The 16646-nt window shown below is 51.5% G+C and overlaps 1 protein-coding gene across 1 annotated transcript in view; it reads left to right on the top strand.

The window, feature by feature from the left end:
• The first annotated feature begins 11077 nt into the window (after nt 1-11077).
• Nucleotides 11078-16646, top strand: part of LOC103173183 (NACHT, LRR and PYD domains-containing protein 3-like) — a 29849-nt gene continuing 24280 nt past the window's right edge. The window contains exon 1 of the mRNA XM_042346161.1: nt 11078-11162. The gene's annotated coding sequence lies outside the window, so the exon portion shown is untranslated. The remainder of the gene's footprint in view (nt 11163-16646) is intronic.

Genomic DNA, 16646 nt, shown 5'->3' on the forward strand with positions numbered 1-16646 from the left:
GTGCGTGGGTTTTTTTCTGTATGTGTGTTTGCGTGTGGTTGTGGTTGTGTGCATATGTGTGTTCGTTTGTGTGAATGATTGATTGTTTGTGTGTGCGTTTGTGTGAATGATTGATTGTTTGTGTGTGTGTTTGTGTGAATGATTGATTGTTTGTGTGTGTGTGTGTGTTTGCTTGTGTGAGTTCCTGTGTGTGTTTGCGTACGTATGTGTTTGCGTGGGTGAGTTTCTGGGTGTGATTGTGTATGTTTCTGTGTGAGCGCGTTTGTGTGAGAGTGTTTGTGTGTTTGTTTGTCTGCGTGTGTGAGTGTATGTGTTTATGTGTGTATGTGTGTGTCTGTGTGCGCGTCTCTCTGTTTATGTGATTCTGTTTGTGTTTGTTTTTGTGTATTTTTGTGGTCATGTGTTTGTGTGTATTTGTGTGTGTGAGAGTAAGTGTGTATCTGCGGCGATGTTTTTGTCTGTGTTTGTGTGTGTTGGTGTGTGTGTGTGTTTGTGTGTGTGTGTGTTTGTGTGTATGAGCTCCTACAACCTGTCCGGCATCAAACAAACTGTGAGTGACAGTGGGTTATACACTGTGTTTACTCTGATCCCTGTCATGTCTCTGTGTCTCTGATCTCAAGGCTGTACAGTAACAGACTGACCGATGGCTGCACTGATGATCTGGTCTCCGCTCTCAGTACAAACCGCTCACTGAGGTTCCTGGACCTGAGGTCTAACTCCTTCACAGACGGCTCTGTCCGCGCTCTCCGCCGCCTCATACAGACCTGCACCAGTCTGGGGTACATCTGGTGAGTGTTTGTGTCAGTGTTTAATGTGATAAACACACAGAGAAAGGGCTGCGTATCTGAATGGGAACAGTTTGAGGGGATTTATTTATGTTATTAAACAGTTTACAGTTTGTACCATTATCCCGTGGGTTTATTTCCTGTTTAATTGTTTCAGGCTGTGGGGGAATGGGTTCAGTTCAGACGGACGGAATCAGTTGGAGTCACTGCAGGAAATCAGACCTGGACTGTCAGTAGCAGTGTGACACTGACTGAGGCAGTGACTGTCCACACAGTCTGTGTAATATGGAATATATTCTGGACACTGTAGTGACTGATTATTAAAGATGTTGATCCTGATTCCTCTCCCATCTCTGCTCTGGGGACCGTTATTGACACACACCGCCTACGGGCGTGCGGGCGGCTGGAGAGCCCCGACCCTCAGTCACTGCTAAACTGCTGTAAGCGACCACAACTGATGCACTTTCTCTCACAGTCTCTCTCTCTCTCTCTGTCAGTCCCTCTCAGTTTATATATTTCCGTCTCCCTATTTCAGGCTCTCTCTTTCGTTGTCTCACTTAGTCTCCGTCTCTCTCTCTCTGTCTCTCTCTCTGTGCATCAGCCGTCAGTGTTTGTGTGTGAGATACTGAGAGAGAGATCAGTCCGAGTGTTCGTGTGTGTGAGAGAGAGTTTGCAGACCGTGTGTGTGAGTGAGAACGAGAGAGAACAGTCAGTGGGTTTGCGGGAGATGGAGTGAGCTGTCAAAATGTGTGCGTGTGTCAGAGAGAACAGTTATGGTGCGTGAGAGAGAATGAGAGTCAGTGTGTGTGTGTGTGAGAGAGACCAGTCAGTGTGTGTGTGTGTGTGAGAGAGACCAGTCAGTGTGTGTGAGAGACCAGTCAGTGAGTGTGTTTGAGTGCGTGATGCAATCAGTATGTGTGTGAGAGAGAGCACTCAGTGTGTGTGTGTGAGAGAGAGCAGTCAGTGTGTGTGTGTGTGAGAGCAGTCAGTGGGTGTGTGGGGGGGGGAGAGCAATCAGTGTGTGGGGGGTGGGGGAGAGCAGTCAGTGTGTGTGTGGGGGGGGAGAGCAGTCAGTGTGTATGTGTGTGTGGGGGGTGGAGAGCAGTCAGTGTGTCAGTGTGGGTGTGTGGGGGAGAGCAGTCAGTGAGTGTGTGAGTGTGTGATGCAGTCAGTATGTGTGTGTGAGAGAGCACTCAGTGTGTGTGTGTGTGAGAGAGAGAGCAGTCAGTGTGTGTGTGTGTGAGAGAGAGCAGTCAGTGTGTGTGTGTCTGTGTGTGAGACACCAGTCAGTGAGTATGTGTGTGTGTAGGAGAGCAGATATTGTGTGTGTGTGTGGGGGGGGGAGCAGTCAGTATGTGTGTGTGTGGAGCAGAGCAGTCACTAACTGTGTGTGTGTACGTGTGTGTGGAAGCAGTCAGTGTGTGTGAGAGAGCAGTCAGTGTGTGTGTGTGAGAGAGAGCAGTCAGTGTGTGTGTGTGTGAGCAGTCAGAGTGTGTGTGGGAGAGCAGTCAGTGTGTGTGTGTGTGTGTGTGTGTTTGTGTGAGTAGTCAGTGTGTGTGTGAGAGAGAGCAGTCAGTGTGTGTTTGCGTGTGAGAGAGCAGTCAGTGTGTGTGTGTGTGGGAGAGCAGTCAGTGTGTGTGAGTGTTTGTGTGTGTTAGAGAGCAGTCAGTATGTGTGTGTGTGTATGTGTGTGTGTGTGAGAGAGAGAGCAGTCAGTGTGTTTGTGTGTGTGGGGGAGAGCAGTCAGTATGTGTGTATGAGAGAGAAGTCAGTGTGTGTGTGGGAGAGCAGTCGTATGTGTGTGTGTGGGGGAGAACAGTTAGTGTGTGTGTGTGAGAGCAGTCGTATGTGTGTGTGTGTGTGAGAGAGAGAGAGCAGTCGTATGTGCGTGTGAGAGAGCAGTCGTATGTGTGTGAGAGCAACAACAAGTTTCCATTTATAGAGCACCCTTCACGTCGGGAGGACGTCCCAGTGCGCTGTACAGTTGGGTCAGGATCCAAGCATTGGGCATGGAGATGGTCTGTGTGAGGGGAGGGAAGGGAGGGAGCGAGGAGGAGGAAGAGAGTCGAGAGGGGAGCTGAAGACACGGTCAAAGAGAAAGATCTTGAGATCGGCCTTGAAGGAGGAAAGGGAGGAAGCGGCGAAGGCACTGGGGATAGAGTTCCAGAGCCTCGGGGCTGAGAGGCTGAAGGCCACCGATGGTAGGGCGGTTGGGGCGGGGGACGTGGAGCAGACCGGAGCCAGAGGAACGGACGGTACGGGCAGGTAGGTAGCGGAATAGTAGGTCAGAGAGGTAGGAGGGAGCGAGGCCGTGAATGGCCTTGTAGGTGAGGATGAGGATCTTGAATTCGATCCTCTGGGGGATGGGGAGCCAGTGGGGGCGAGCGAGGGCGAGGGTGGGAGTGATGTGGTCGCGGTGTCTGGTGCGGGACAGTACACGAGCTGCAGAGTTCTGAATGACCTGCAGTGTGGAGGGAGTTGCCGGGAAGGGGACAAAATAAACATTTTGCATTGACCCATTGCGCAAAACAACCTTGGATCGAGGTGCGGTGCTGTTTCCCCGGGGTCCTGGCCGACAGTTACTCCAAATTAGAATAAGTCGCTCATTTTATGGCTCTTTCATAGAATCATAGCATCGTACAGCACACGAGGAGTCAATTTGGCTTTTCGGGTCTGTGCCAGTTCTTTCCCAGAGCTACACACTAGTTCCACTTGCCCGCTCTTACCACAACTAGTCTCACTCCCCCACTCTTACCCCAACTAATTCCACTTTCGCATTCTTACCCCAAGTAGTCTCCCTGCTGTTACCCCAAATATTTCCACTCACCTGCTCCAACCTCAACCAATCCCACTCACACAGCTCTTACCTACCAATATTTCCCCCTCGCGCACACTTACTCCAACTCCATCACCACCATCCTCGCCCAACTCCACCGGCATCCCATTAAATAGAGGGTACGGTTCAATATCCTGGTCCTCACCTTCAAAGCCCTCCATGGTTTGCTCCCCCCCCCACCTCTGTGACCTCCTAACCCCCTACCAACCTGTAAACTCCCTCCGCTCAGTAGGCTCCAACCTGCTTCACGTGCCCCGCCTCGCCCGCCCCGTCAATGGCGGTTGGTCCTGCAGCTCCATCCTACGGTACCTCCGCCTCAATCGTCCTCTCCTCACCGCCTTCAAGGTACATCTCAAGGCACTGCTCTCCGACCGACGGCGCTTTTGGTCGCCCTCCTACCCCCACCTCTCAACCCTCCACTCCTTCGTGATCCCAACGCCCAGCTCGGGTCCAAATCCCCGACTCTCTCGGTCTCTCTCTCTCTCTGTGTCTCTCTCAGTCTCTCTCTATCTGCCTCCATCCCTCGAGACCAAATCCCTAACTGTACAGTGCCTTGGGACGTCCTCCTGATGTGAAACTCAGGCGCAGTAGAAAATGTTTGTTGTTGTTGTTGCGTTTTCTGTGCGAAACGCGGCAGCCAATTGCGCACAGCAATGTCCCAAAACACTCTGGGAGGAGGGCGCCATATAAGTGCAAGTTGTTTCTGTCGTTGAATGGACATTTGGCGAAATGCCCGAAGTGGAGGGGATGAGCAGGAAAGAGGTGAAGTAGTTACTCATTATGGGGAGTCTGGACAGGTTAACAACAGAGAGGATGTGCACACATTTTTTTGTGGACGTTCCCTTTTAACATGTCGCTATGTTCACTACATACATGTGCCACCGACTCACACACACACACCGCCACTAAAGCACACCGGCCGATCATGGCCGGTACCCCGATGCGCACCGCGCACACACACATGTTCACGCGTTAAAACACCCGGAGACACGGCCACACAAACCGCACACATCCACTCAACACACAACCAGTCCCGACATTTATCTACACTACAGGGAGCAGTGACACGGGTGGGACTGGTCCCGACTCCGTACCAATGTAATGTTGTTGTTGTTGTTGAGCACTTACTCCACTCTCTGCCGCTCCCCCCATCATGGCCTGAGACTGACATACATTTTCTGGACTCTCGTTGGGTTACACATCGACCTTCTCTCTGCGCAGTACACGGCCACACACACATTTCACCGCCTCCGCACCACTGACAGTGATCACACACTGAATGGGGGGATTTGAAATTGCCGCCAAGTCCGGGCCGATGGGAATGGCTGTAACGCTGCAGTGCAAACACATGTCCAGCAGGAGGCGGTGCTGCACTGCAATCACTCCCCTGTGTTCACAGTACCACACCACCGCTTCCCGAATCATTAAAGGTTCAAGAAAATTCACTTAAAAAAAATTTGCTTTTCTGCAACGATTAACCTGCATTTGTTTCGCCTCTTTCACGCGGGCTCACGGCTCGGAGATGTTCCTCAGTGTTGTGTTGCAACTGACGAACGCATTTGCATTCTTGTTCATGGGTTTATGTGAATAAAGTGTTTCCCACTGAACCCCATGACATTGGTTTCACTCCTCATTCCCTCTCGGTCGGATTTGCAACACCTGATGCTGGAGGGAGGTGAGGCACAGGAGTGCACTTCACTTCATCTCTCCTGACGGCTGTTATGTATTTGAGGAATATAATCATTCACCTTTCACCCCAAATAGTCCCACTCCACCGCTCTTAACACAACCAGAACACACACCTTCGCTTTTACCCGAACCAGTTCTCACCCCAACTAACTACCTACACTCTTGCGCTCTGTTCCCAACGAGTCCCACTCTCCCGCACTTAAACCAGAGCAATGCACAGCTGTTCTTTTCAAGTCCCTATCGAATTCCCTTCTGAAAAGTACTATAAAATCGAGGAGTCCTGGAGCTCAGTTGTTGGCGCACACGCTTTGCGAGCGAGAGGCTTGGGCTCGATTCCCGGCGGTGTGAAATCTTGGGCGAGTTTATTTGCTCCAAACGCTTTATAATAACTCCTCCAAATATAAAAACACAACAATAAATCAGTCATTTCAATCCACGGCCGTATGCGGGATTGCTGTTCGCAATTGGCTGCCGCATTTCGCCCACAAATGGAATCAATTCGTGTTACAGTATATTCTGTCAAACGCTTTGAGAAGTGAACAAGACATGAAAAGCGCTATGTCAAATGCAACGATTATTATTATTATATTATTGTACAATCTGCTTCCACGACGCTTTCCCGCAGTTCGTTCCACATCGGATCAACTCTCTGTGTACAAAATAAAAGTTCTACTTGTCTCCACTCCGGTTCTTTTGACAATGACCTTAAATAATAATAACAAACATTGCATTCGACATAGCGCCTCGTCACATCTTCCCGACGCATCAAAGTGCTTCACATAATACAACAACAACAACAGATTCCATTTATAGAGCGCCTTTCACGTCGGGAGGACGTCCCAAGGCGCTGTACAGTTGGGTCATGACCCGAGCATTGGGGGGGAGATGGTCAGGTTGAGGGGAGGGAAGGGAGGGAGCGAGGAGGGGGGAGATGGTCAGGTTGAGGGGAGGGAAGGGAGGGAGCGAGGAGGGGGTAGAGAGTCGAGAGTGGAGCTGAAGGCTCGGTCAAAGAGAAAGGTTTTGAGACCGTCCTTGAAGGAGGAGAGGGAGGAGGCGGCGAAGCCACTGGGGATGGAGTTCCAGAGCCTCGGGGCTGAGAGGACCGACCACCGATGGTAGTGCGGTTGGGGCGGGGGACGTGGAGCAGACCGGAGCCAGAGGAACGGAGGGTACGGGCAGGTAAGTAGGGGGATAGTAGGTCGGAGAGGTAGGAGGGAGCGAGGCCGGAAATGGCCTTGTAGGTGGGGATGAGGATCTTGAATTCGATCCTCTGGGGGATGGGGAGCCAGTGGAGGGCAGCGAGGGTGGGAGTGATGTGGTCGCGGTGTCTGGTGCGGGACAGTACACGAGCTGCAGAGTTCTGAATGACCTGCAGTGTGGAGGGAGGTGGCGGGAAGTCCGCGAGGAGAGAGGTCCCATAGTCCAGCCTTGAGGTGACGAAGGCGTGGACCAGAGTTTCAGCCGCGTGAGGGGTGAGGTAGTGCCGTAGTCTGACGATGTTTCGGAGGTGATGGAAGGCGGTGCCCGTTGTGGCGCGGATATGACGGAGAAAGGACAGAGGTGGAGAGCGCGGCCTCGGATGCTGATGGTTCAGGTCAATCAAGTTCCACAATGGATTTCGGAGACCATTTATTTTTTAAACCAATCTACGATGATTTAATTCAAGTAACAGCAACAACTTGCATTCATATAGCGGCCTTCACGCGGGACAGTGTGTCGGGGAATTTTGGAGTGGTGGAGGACACTGAGTATGAGGGAGGGAAGAGGTGACCGTGAGGAGGGTGGAAGGGCGAGTTCTTCCGTTAATGAACCAAATCATAGTGTAACTATTGCTCATTCAGTTACTCCTGGTTTCTTTAATTACAATAAATGTTGCACGAACAGCAACAGCTTACATTTATATGGGCTGTTCTCTGTGTGCGCTTACAAACTGGGATAACAGTGTGACTTTATTATAATGTAAATCATAGCCAGGCCCTGTTCCCGAGGAGGTTTCCACACAAACCAATGATTGATTCATTAGAAATGGTTGAAGCAAAACTGAAACAACAAATACAATGACCATACATACAGCTTATCTGTTTTTCTCGAAATTTACCTTTTTTGCTGTCTGGCAAATAAACCTTAGCATAACGATGGGTCTAGAAATTGCCTGTGCAACGCAAAACTTATATCGTCTTGTTCTGTTTGCTTAGTGCATCGTAACTTAATAATAATAATAAGCCTTGCATTTGACATAGAGCTTTTCATGTCTTCTTGACGTCTCAAAGCGCTTCACAGAGTATACTGTAAAGTGAATTGACCGTATAATTGTGGGCGAACGCGGCAGCCAATTGCGCACAGCAATGTCCCACAAACAGTGGAACACAAACTTACTGTACACTCTTTAATTTTTCAATCCCAGTCAGAATGTTATACCCCCTAAAGTGTCTCCTCTCTCTCATCCCAGTCAGTCCAACCCTCCGTTTACCATCACAGCTGATCTAACCCTCTCTCTCAGTCTAACCCTCTCTTATAAAAGACAGTCTTACCCTCTCTCTCTCCCTCCTCAAAGTCATCCAAACACTCTGTCTTTCTCATCACAGCCAGTCTAACCCTCTCTCTCATCAAAGCCAGTCTGACACTCTCTCTTTCCCTCCTCACAACCAGACTAACCTTCTCTCGTTAATGCCAATCTAACCCTTGGTCTCTCATCACAGGCAGCGTTGTCCTTCCTTCATCTCATTATAATAGAATTGGTGGATACGACCAATACCGTTGTTTAATAATCGAAAGTTTATTAAGTGAGTCACAAAAGCTCCAACTGAGACAATGGTTACAGTAAAATCCATCTTATCCGGTCCAACTGGGAAGATGTGTTCAACCCCTTATTTCGACTCTCATGTCAACTCCACAGATTTCATATTAACGTCTTTCCTTTAAGAGATCCTAACTCTGCCTCCGCTGGTCACAGAGATAGCCCCCACCATTCGCAAACTGCTGGTGACTCTGAGCAGGGAAATTTCCCATAGAAAAATACACTGATCGGGAGAAAGACAGATTGGCAACTTTTGTTCTGGCGATCTTCTCCAGCCTGAGAGGTTCTCCGCCTTGAGCTCCGCAGGTGTGTGAGACTGCAGCCATTACTTTCTGTGGTCCTGTATTCTTACATCTGTGCTCAAGGACCTGATTGCTCATTATCTCAGAGGAGTGAACTTCTCCCCAGACAGATAAGAAATGTCATAAGAATCTTACGTCAACCGGTCCAGCAAAGCTACATTTAAGGTCGTCATTAAATCAAACGCAACTTATTAAAGGGTTACAGGTGAGAGGTTAATTTAAAAGCCTTAAAGACGTTAAGGAATACAAATACAATCTTACACCATGGATCAAGGATTGTGCTTTTATCTTAGCGGGATAATCAAGGTAACTGTTACCAGACATTTCTGCACTGACAGAGTTACTATTCATTCACAGAATGATGCAGAGGCCGGATGACAAGAGAGCAAAACTAAACTGAGTAAAGAACATTGAGGGTAAATGGGGTGAAAGATGGACCTGTTTGGTATGCGAGACATTCAAATTGTAGGATTTACTGGAGCCTCAGTTTACTCAATATGAGTTGGCACAAAGATTCAAAGAAATTATCTTTATTCACATAGAAGAGCAACAGTCTCTGCATTAACCGTGACATTATGTTACCACATCAACATACAGATTTATACAGCATAACAATCAAAATATATTTTACCCGCGATAACATCACACTCCGAATAGAGGAAGCCCTCCTTCCTCAAGGACTTCACTGCCCCTTCTCTTTCTCTTGTAAGGGTCACTTTCTTACAGGAGGTAAATCCCCTCAACCCCATGTATATCTACGGTTCTCCTTTGCGGTCCGAGTTTTTGTGATCTTTGACTCACATATAACTGATATCTTAGATTTGGGAGAATAAATATCGATTCCACTGGGAAATGTGCAGACCCTCAAAACAAATCCAACTCTTCCAAAATTACTTTTTTTGTGTGTGTATCTACCTCCACCTCCCGTTATCACAGAGGAAGGCCGCACCCTTCATGGGCTGCTTTACACACACACAGAGAGAGAGATAGAGATGGACAACTTCTGAGCAGCCTTTTCCTCGATCTGCTTGTTTCTCAGACTTAAGTTCGGCAGATGTCTGAAGCTACAGCCTTTAATTGCTGTGGTCCAGTGATCCTACATCTGTGCTGAAGGATCTAATTGCTCTTTATCTCAGAGGTGTGAACTTCTTTTCAGCAAAATATGGAATGTATTAGGAAGCTGACCTCGATCAGCCCAGCAAAGCTCTGCTTAACCCCAAGGGGCAAGGAAAGGGGGGCTGTAAATTGGGTGGTTGTATGAAAGGTTAGAGGGATTGCGGGTGGGTATTTGGAGGAGGAGTTTGGTAACAGCAAAGTGCTATATCAAGGTCAAGTTATGTGTTTCTTAATAACCTGCATGTTATCTGCATCACATTGAAAAGGTACAACAGAGAATAAGGCGGTACTAGTTAATAGAGCAAAGTTTCCGCAAGTACCCAGCGGGCGGCCTTCAGCCATTCTGCCCCACTCGCTGGTACTCCATCCCACAGTCCCTCTGCCTCGCCCTCTTCATTGGCTTCTTGAAGACCCATCTCAAGACCCTCCACTTCGACCATGGTTTTGATCGCCCTCCTTTCCCCCCTCCCCAATCCCAACCCACAGCTCAGGTCTGACTGTCCAGTGCCTTGGGACATCCTCCCGATGTGAAAGCTGCTGTACAAATGTGATGTTATTCTTGTTCTATCCTTGAGATGTTTAGGTTTTCACCGGTTGCCTTCTTCCTCAGAAGCTGACAAAACAAACGAGATGGTCATGAACTGTCTCCTCGAGGTATTTGTCCTTCACATTGACGTTGATGTGAAACCTAAAAGCCACAGTAAACCCGCGATTCAATGCCATTCCAGCGCTTGGCTCTCAGTGTCAGAGAACATCGACAATTCATTGAAGGATATTCTGTGAAGACGCGATAAGGCGCTGTACCAAATGCAAGAATTAGTATTATTATTGTATTAAATAAGTCAACTAAAATGCTATGATCTGGATAGATACAACTTCTGTCGTGTTTTAACAGTATAATGTTGAGGTGTTGCTGGATGGCTATTTGATGTCTGTTGGATCACGATGAAATCTTTTCTAATCCAAAGCGTCCACATCTATTCACTTATATCCAATGCTGAACATTAGTGCCCTTATGGTTTCCGGGAGTGTTATTTGAAGGCGGCGATATAATCGGTGGAGTCCTGTAGCGGAAGCAGTTAGTGCAAACACTAGTAATTTCAGAGATAACACTAATAATATTTGCATTTGTTGTGGCGCCGCATCACATCTTAAAGCGCAACACAGGATATAGTGTAAAGTGAACTCACTGTGTGTATTGTGGGCAATATATTTGGGTGAGGCCCCAATGTCTGGGCTCTCTGTGGATCAAGTGCGTGGATGACTGTGGTGACGGGATCCGCCTTTGTCCTTTGGGTAAAAAATTCCAGAATTGTTTGTGTGGGTTATTCATTGGCGTCGGGAGGCCTCAGTGTGAGGTTTAAACGGTCGATGGGTTCAGTCGCCTCTGTCGGTCGGTTGTCTCTCTCTCTCTCTCTGTGTCTCTCGTCGCCTGACTTTGGCGCCTCTGTTTCCCTGTGACTCGGCGCCTGCGCAGTGGTGTCCCTGAGCGCGAGGCGCCGACGGTTTTTTTTTGAACTCGGCGCCTGCGCAGTGCCGTCTCCGCGCGCGGGGCTGACGGTGTTTCGGGGCGCGGCGCCTGTCTGTCTGAGCGCGAGGCGGGACCGCGGGAGGTGGTGATGGCGGCGGAGACGACGGTCAGTGTCGGTGACAGAGAGAGAGAGAGTTATGAGAGAGAGAAAGAATGTGAGAGAGTATGAGAGAGTGTGAGAATGTGTGAGAGAGTGACAGTGTGTGAGAGAGTGAGAGAGAGACTGTGAGAATGTGTAAGAGAGTGAGAGTGTGTGCGAGTGTGTGAGAGAGTGACTGTGAGAGAGTGAGACTGTGTGAGAGTGAGAGAGAGTGAGAGAGTGTGAGTGTGAGTGAGAGAGAAAGTGTGTGAGAGAGTGTGAGAGAGTGAGAGTGTGTGAGAGAGAGTGTGAGAGAGACAGAGTGTGTTGGAAGGAGAGAATGTGTGAGAGTGTGAGAGAGAGACTGTGTGAGAGAGAGTGTGTGAGAGAGTGAGAGTGTGAGAGAGAGACTGAGAAAGAGAGAGTGTGTGAGAGACAGAGAGATTGTGAGACACTGTGTGAGAGAGTGAGAGTGAGTGTGACTGTGAGAGAGTGTGTGAGAGAGAGTGTTTGTGAAAGAGAGTGAGAGAGAGTGGGAGTGTGTGAGAGATTGAGTGTGAGAGAGAGAGTGTGAGAGTGAGAGAGAGAGAATGTGAGAGAGTGTGTGAGAGATAGAGAGAGACTGTGAGAGAGAGAGCGGAAGTGTGTGTTTCTGTGTATAATATTATTACGTTTTATGGTCCGAACTGATGTGACTTCTGTGATGATGTATTGAGGAACATTGAGCGGTTTCGGGGCGGATGATATTCCCGTCTCATTTGCCTGTTGTACACTGTGGGATCAGACGGGACCTTCATTCCAGGCCGAGGGGAGAGAGGGACTGAAGCTCCAACAACATTCTTCCACATTTATTCATCCATTTCTAATTCGGGGTATTATTTTTCTCGCGGTTTGCGGGGATGTGATCTGTGCGGAGCGGTTTAATCTGTGGAGTCCTGTGGTGTCGTAGTGAGTGCAGTCACTCGGCATTTGAGTGATAGCAGTAACAATCCTTGTGTTTGTAACCGAGTACATACACACAAACACAGACACACACACCGACACACACACAGACACACACTCTCACTCAGTGTCTGTCACTCTCTCGCTCACTCTCTCCTCTCACACACACTGAACCAGGCTGATGCGAAGACACATACACGCACACTGAGCCACGCTGACACACACAGACATACACACACACAGACATACACACACACAGACACACACACACAGACATACAAACACACACACACACACCGAGTCAGGCTAACACACAAACTCACACACAAAAATAGACACCCACACAAAAATGCAGACACACACACAGACAGACACACACTCACTCACACTCGCTCTCACACTCTCTCTCTGCTTTCACACACACACTGAACCAAGATGACACTCAGGAGGAGGGAGTGGGCTGGGGGGCAGGAGGAGGGAGTGTGATGCGGTTGGGGGGCAGGAGGAGGGAGTGTGATGCGGTTGGGGGGCAGGAGGAGGGAGTGTGATGCGGTTGGGGGGCAGGAGGAAGGAATGTGCTGTTTGTCCGTCTATCTCTCTTTGTCTGTGTGTGTGTCTCCCTCTCTTTCTGTGTTTGTCTTCACGTGTATCACTCTATATCTCTCTGATTGTATGTATGTGTGCGTGTCCCTCTCTCAGTATCTCTATCTGTATTTCTTTGTCTCTGTGTCTCTCTCTTTCTCTGTATTTCTGTGTGTGTATGTATCTCCCTCCCTCTGTATTTATCTCAGTCTGGGTTTCTCTGTATCTGACTGAGTGTATGTCTATGTGTATATGTCTATGTCTGTGTGTGTATGGGAAGATGTGTGTGTGTAAATGTGTGTGTCTATATGTCTATGTGTATAGTTGTGGCGGTGTTGGCACTCACGAGGCTTTACCAGACCTCAGTGGCCTGGAGCAGACATTTTGTTGTTCCCGGCCGGGCCTGTGACAGCCATTTTCTGTGGCAGTTTCCTCTGTTAATAAACAAATAAATTGCAGTTCTGGGCTGTGTGGGTAACACCCTGATTGTGATGACACGAGGAAAATTCATTACAACATGGTTTTACAGCTCAAACTAACTGGATTGACACGAATACTATATTCTCAACCGTCCGACTGTCAGTGAAATAAACAGCCCCAGTTTGAGCTGTTGCTATGTATTGATGGGGCTGGGGGGGGGGGGGGCAAGGAACAGGGAGTGGGCTGGGGCTTGGAGCAGAAGCAGGGAGGGGGCTTGGGGCAGGAGCAGGGAGGGAGCTTGGGGCAGCAGCAGGGAGGCGGCTTGGGGCAGGAGCAGGGAGGGAGCTTGGGGCAGGAGCAGGGAGTGGGCTGGGGCTTGTGGCAGGAGCTGGAGAGTGCTGGGGCTTGTGGCAGGAGCAGGGAGAGTGCTGGGGCTTGTGGCAGGAGCAGGGAGGGTCCTGGGGCAGGGCAGGGAGGTGGCTGGGACTTGGGGCAGGAGCAGGGAGTGGGCTGGGGCTTGGGGCAGGAGCAGGGAGAGTGCTGGTCGTTTGAGGGCATGAGGAGGGAGTGTGCTGGGCTTGGGAGGCAGGATGAGGGAGTGTGCTGGGGCTGGGGGTCAGGGGAGGGAATGTGCTGGGGCTGGGCGTCAGGGGAGGGAATGTACTGGGGCTGGGGTCAGGAGGAGGGAGTGTGCTGGGGTTGGGGGCAAGAGGAGGGATTATGCTAGGGTTGGGGGTGGCAGGAGTAGGGATGATGCTGGGTCCGGGGGGCAGGAGGAGGGAGTGTGCTGTGTGGGTCGGTGGGGGCAGGAGGAGGTAGTGTGATGGGGCTGGGGGGCAGGAGGAGGGAGTGCGCTGTGGCTGAGGGTCAGGAGGAGGGAGTTTGCTGGGGCTGCGTGTCAGGAGGAGGGAATGTGCTGGGGCTGGGGGACAGGAGGTGGGAGTGGGTTGCGGCTGGGGTTAGGAGGAGGGAGTGGGCTGGGCGGTGGGAAGAGGGAGTGGGCTCGGGGACAAGAGGAGGAAGGGGGCTGGGGGCAAGAGCAGTGAGGGGGCTGGGGGCAAGAGGAGGGAGGGGGCTGGGGGCAAGAAGAGTATATGTGTGTATGTATATGGGTGGGTGGGTGCCTGTAGGTGTATTTGGCCCTTTGTGTGCGTATGTGCCTGTGTGTGTGCATATGTATATGTGTGTGCATGTATCTGTGCATATGTGTCTGTACGAGTGTCTATGCGTGTGAGTGTGCGCGCAGCGTTGGTGGCACACGTCAGGCTTTACCAGGCTTCAGTCATGCAGAGCAGACATTGTGTGCTATCCTGACCCCTCCTGCCCCCAGCCCCCACCTGCCCCCAGCCCCATCCTGCCCCCAGCCCCCCTCCTGCCCCCAGCCCCCTCCTGCCCCCCCCCCCCCCCCCCCTCCTGCCCCCAGCCCCCTCCTCCCCCAGCCCCCTCCTGCCCCCAGCCCCTCCTGCCCCCAGCCCCCTCCTGCCCCCCAGCCCCCTCCTGCCCCCAGCCTCCTCCTGCCCCCAGCCCCCTCCTGCCCCCAGCCCCCTCCTGCCCCCAGCCCCCTCCTGCCCCCAGCCCCCTCCTGCCCCCAGCCTCCTCCTGCCCCCAGCCGCCTCCTGCCCCCAGCCCCCTCCTGCCCCCAGCCGCCTCCTGCCCCCAGCCCCCTCCTGCCCCCAGCCCCTCCTGCCCCCAGCCCCCTCCTGCCCCCAGCCTCCTCCTGCCCCCAGCCCCCTCAAGCCCACAGCCCCCTCGCCACCAAACCCCTCCAGCCCCCAGTCGCTCCCCTTCAGCCCCCAGCCGCCCCTTGCAGCCCCCATCCGCCCCCTCCAGCCCGCATCCGCCCCCTCCAGGCCCCAGCCGCACCTCCGGCCCCCACCCGCCCCCTCCGGCCCCCAGCCGCCCCCTCCAGGCCCCAACCGCCCCCTCCTACCCCAACCTCCCAATCCTGCCCCCAGCCCACACCCTCCTCCTGCCCCAGCCCACTCCGTCTTCCTGACCTTAGCCCCAATCCCTCCTACTGCCACTAGCCCTCTCCCTCCTCCTACCTCCATCCAGCTCCCTCCTCCTTCCCCAGCCCTTTCCCTACTCCTGACCCCAGCCCACTCACTTCTCCTGACACCAGCTCACTCCCTCCTCCTTCCTCCAGCCCTCTGCCTCCTCCTGCCCCTCCCCTCTCCCTCCTCCTGCCCCCTCCCCTCTCCCTCCTCGTGCCCCAAGCTCACTCCCTCCTTCTGCCCCCCAGCCCGAGCCCACTCCCTCCTCCAGCCCCAGCCCACTCCCTCCTCCTGCCCCCCAGCCCCAGCCCACTCCCTCCTTCTTCCCCCAGCCCCAGCACACTCCCTCCTCTTGCCGGCAGCCACAGCCTCCTCCTGCCCCCAGCCCACTCGCTCCACTTGCCCACTGCCCACTCCCTCCTCCTGCCCCCAAGCCCCAGTCTACTCCCTCCACATGCCCCCCAGCCCCAGCGTTCCTTCCACTCAGTTACTGGTTAGAGCCTCTCTGAGGCCCAGAGAGGAAATGGTGCGTTTGTGGAAACACTGCTGTTTGTCTGTTAATAAAAATATAAACTGCAGGTCTGGGCTGTGTGGGTAACGCACTAATTGAGTGCCCACAAGTGAACTCAACAAAACATGGTTTTACAACTCGAATTAACAGTATTTGCACCAAATCCACATTCTCAACCGTCCGATGGTCAGTGAAACAAACAGTTCCAGTTTGAGCTGTTGCTGTATGTTTGTGGCATATTTGGGCTGTGTTTCATTTACTTGTTATTTTTGCCCTTTGATCTCGTGCTGTGACTGTCAGCAGCAGAGAGGAACGAGAGGCTGTGAGTTCAGCTCTGCACATCCCTCTGTGGTTACATTTCCGAGTAACTGGTTTCCTGTTTTTTTGCACAATTATTAGAGACAAATGCAGAACAAGAAGCCGGTATTTTACATGTTGACTGAAAACACTCTGACATCTCACTGTGGCCAACTCTGGAGCAGGGAGGGCAGTGCCCCCACTGTGTGTTCTGCCTGTCTCGGGATGTGTGTGTCTGTGTGTAGTGAGTGCAGTGCCCACCCACGCTGTGTGTTTTGCCTGTCTTGGGCTGTGTGTGACACCAGCAGCAGTTAGTGTATGTGTGTGCTTCTCGATCTGTGTTTTTCTGTGTATTTCTCTCTTTCTGTATGCATCTCTGTCTGCCTCTCTGTAACTGTTTGTTTGTGTCACAGTCTCACTGAAAGCGTGTGTGCATCTTGTTTGTCACACAACTCAACTTTCTGCCATACATCAGTTCCATGTCTACCTTCCGCCACCTCCGCAACATTACCCACCTTTGCCCCCGCCTCACCGCTCAGGCCATATTTGTATCTTTCTATATTTCTCGCTCTATGTCTGTGTGTGTGTGTGAATCTCTCTCTCCGTCTCTGTATTGCAGTCAGTTACTGGTTATTGTATCACATTGTGGCCTGGGGAGGTAATGGTGTTTTTATGGAAATGCTGTTGTTTCTCCATTAATCAAGAAATAAACTGCAATACCCACACTGTGCTCAGCTTCCAGGGCTGCATTTCACACCAGCATTG

Source organism: Callorhinchus milii, unplaced genomic scaffold (genome assembly GCF_018977255.1).
Source record: "Callorhinchus milii isolate IMCB2004 unplaced genomic scaffold, IMCB_Cmil_1.0 Scaffold353, whole genome shotgun sequence".
NCBI classification, from domain to species: Eukaryota; Metazoa; Chordata; class Chondrichthyes; order Chimaeriformes; family Callorhinchidae; genus Callorhinchus; species Callorhinchus milii.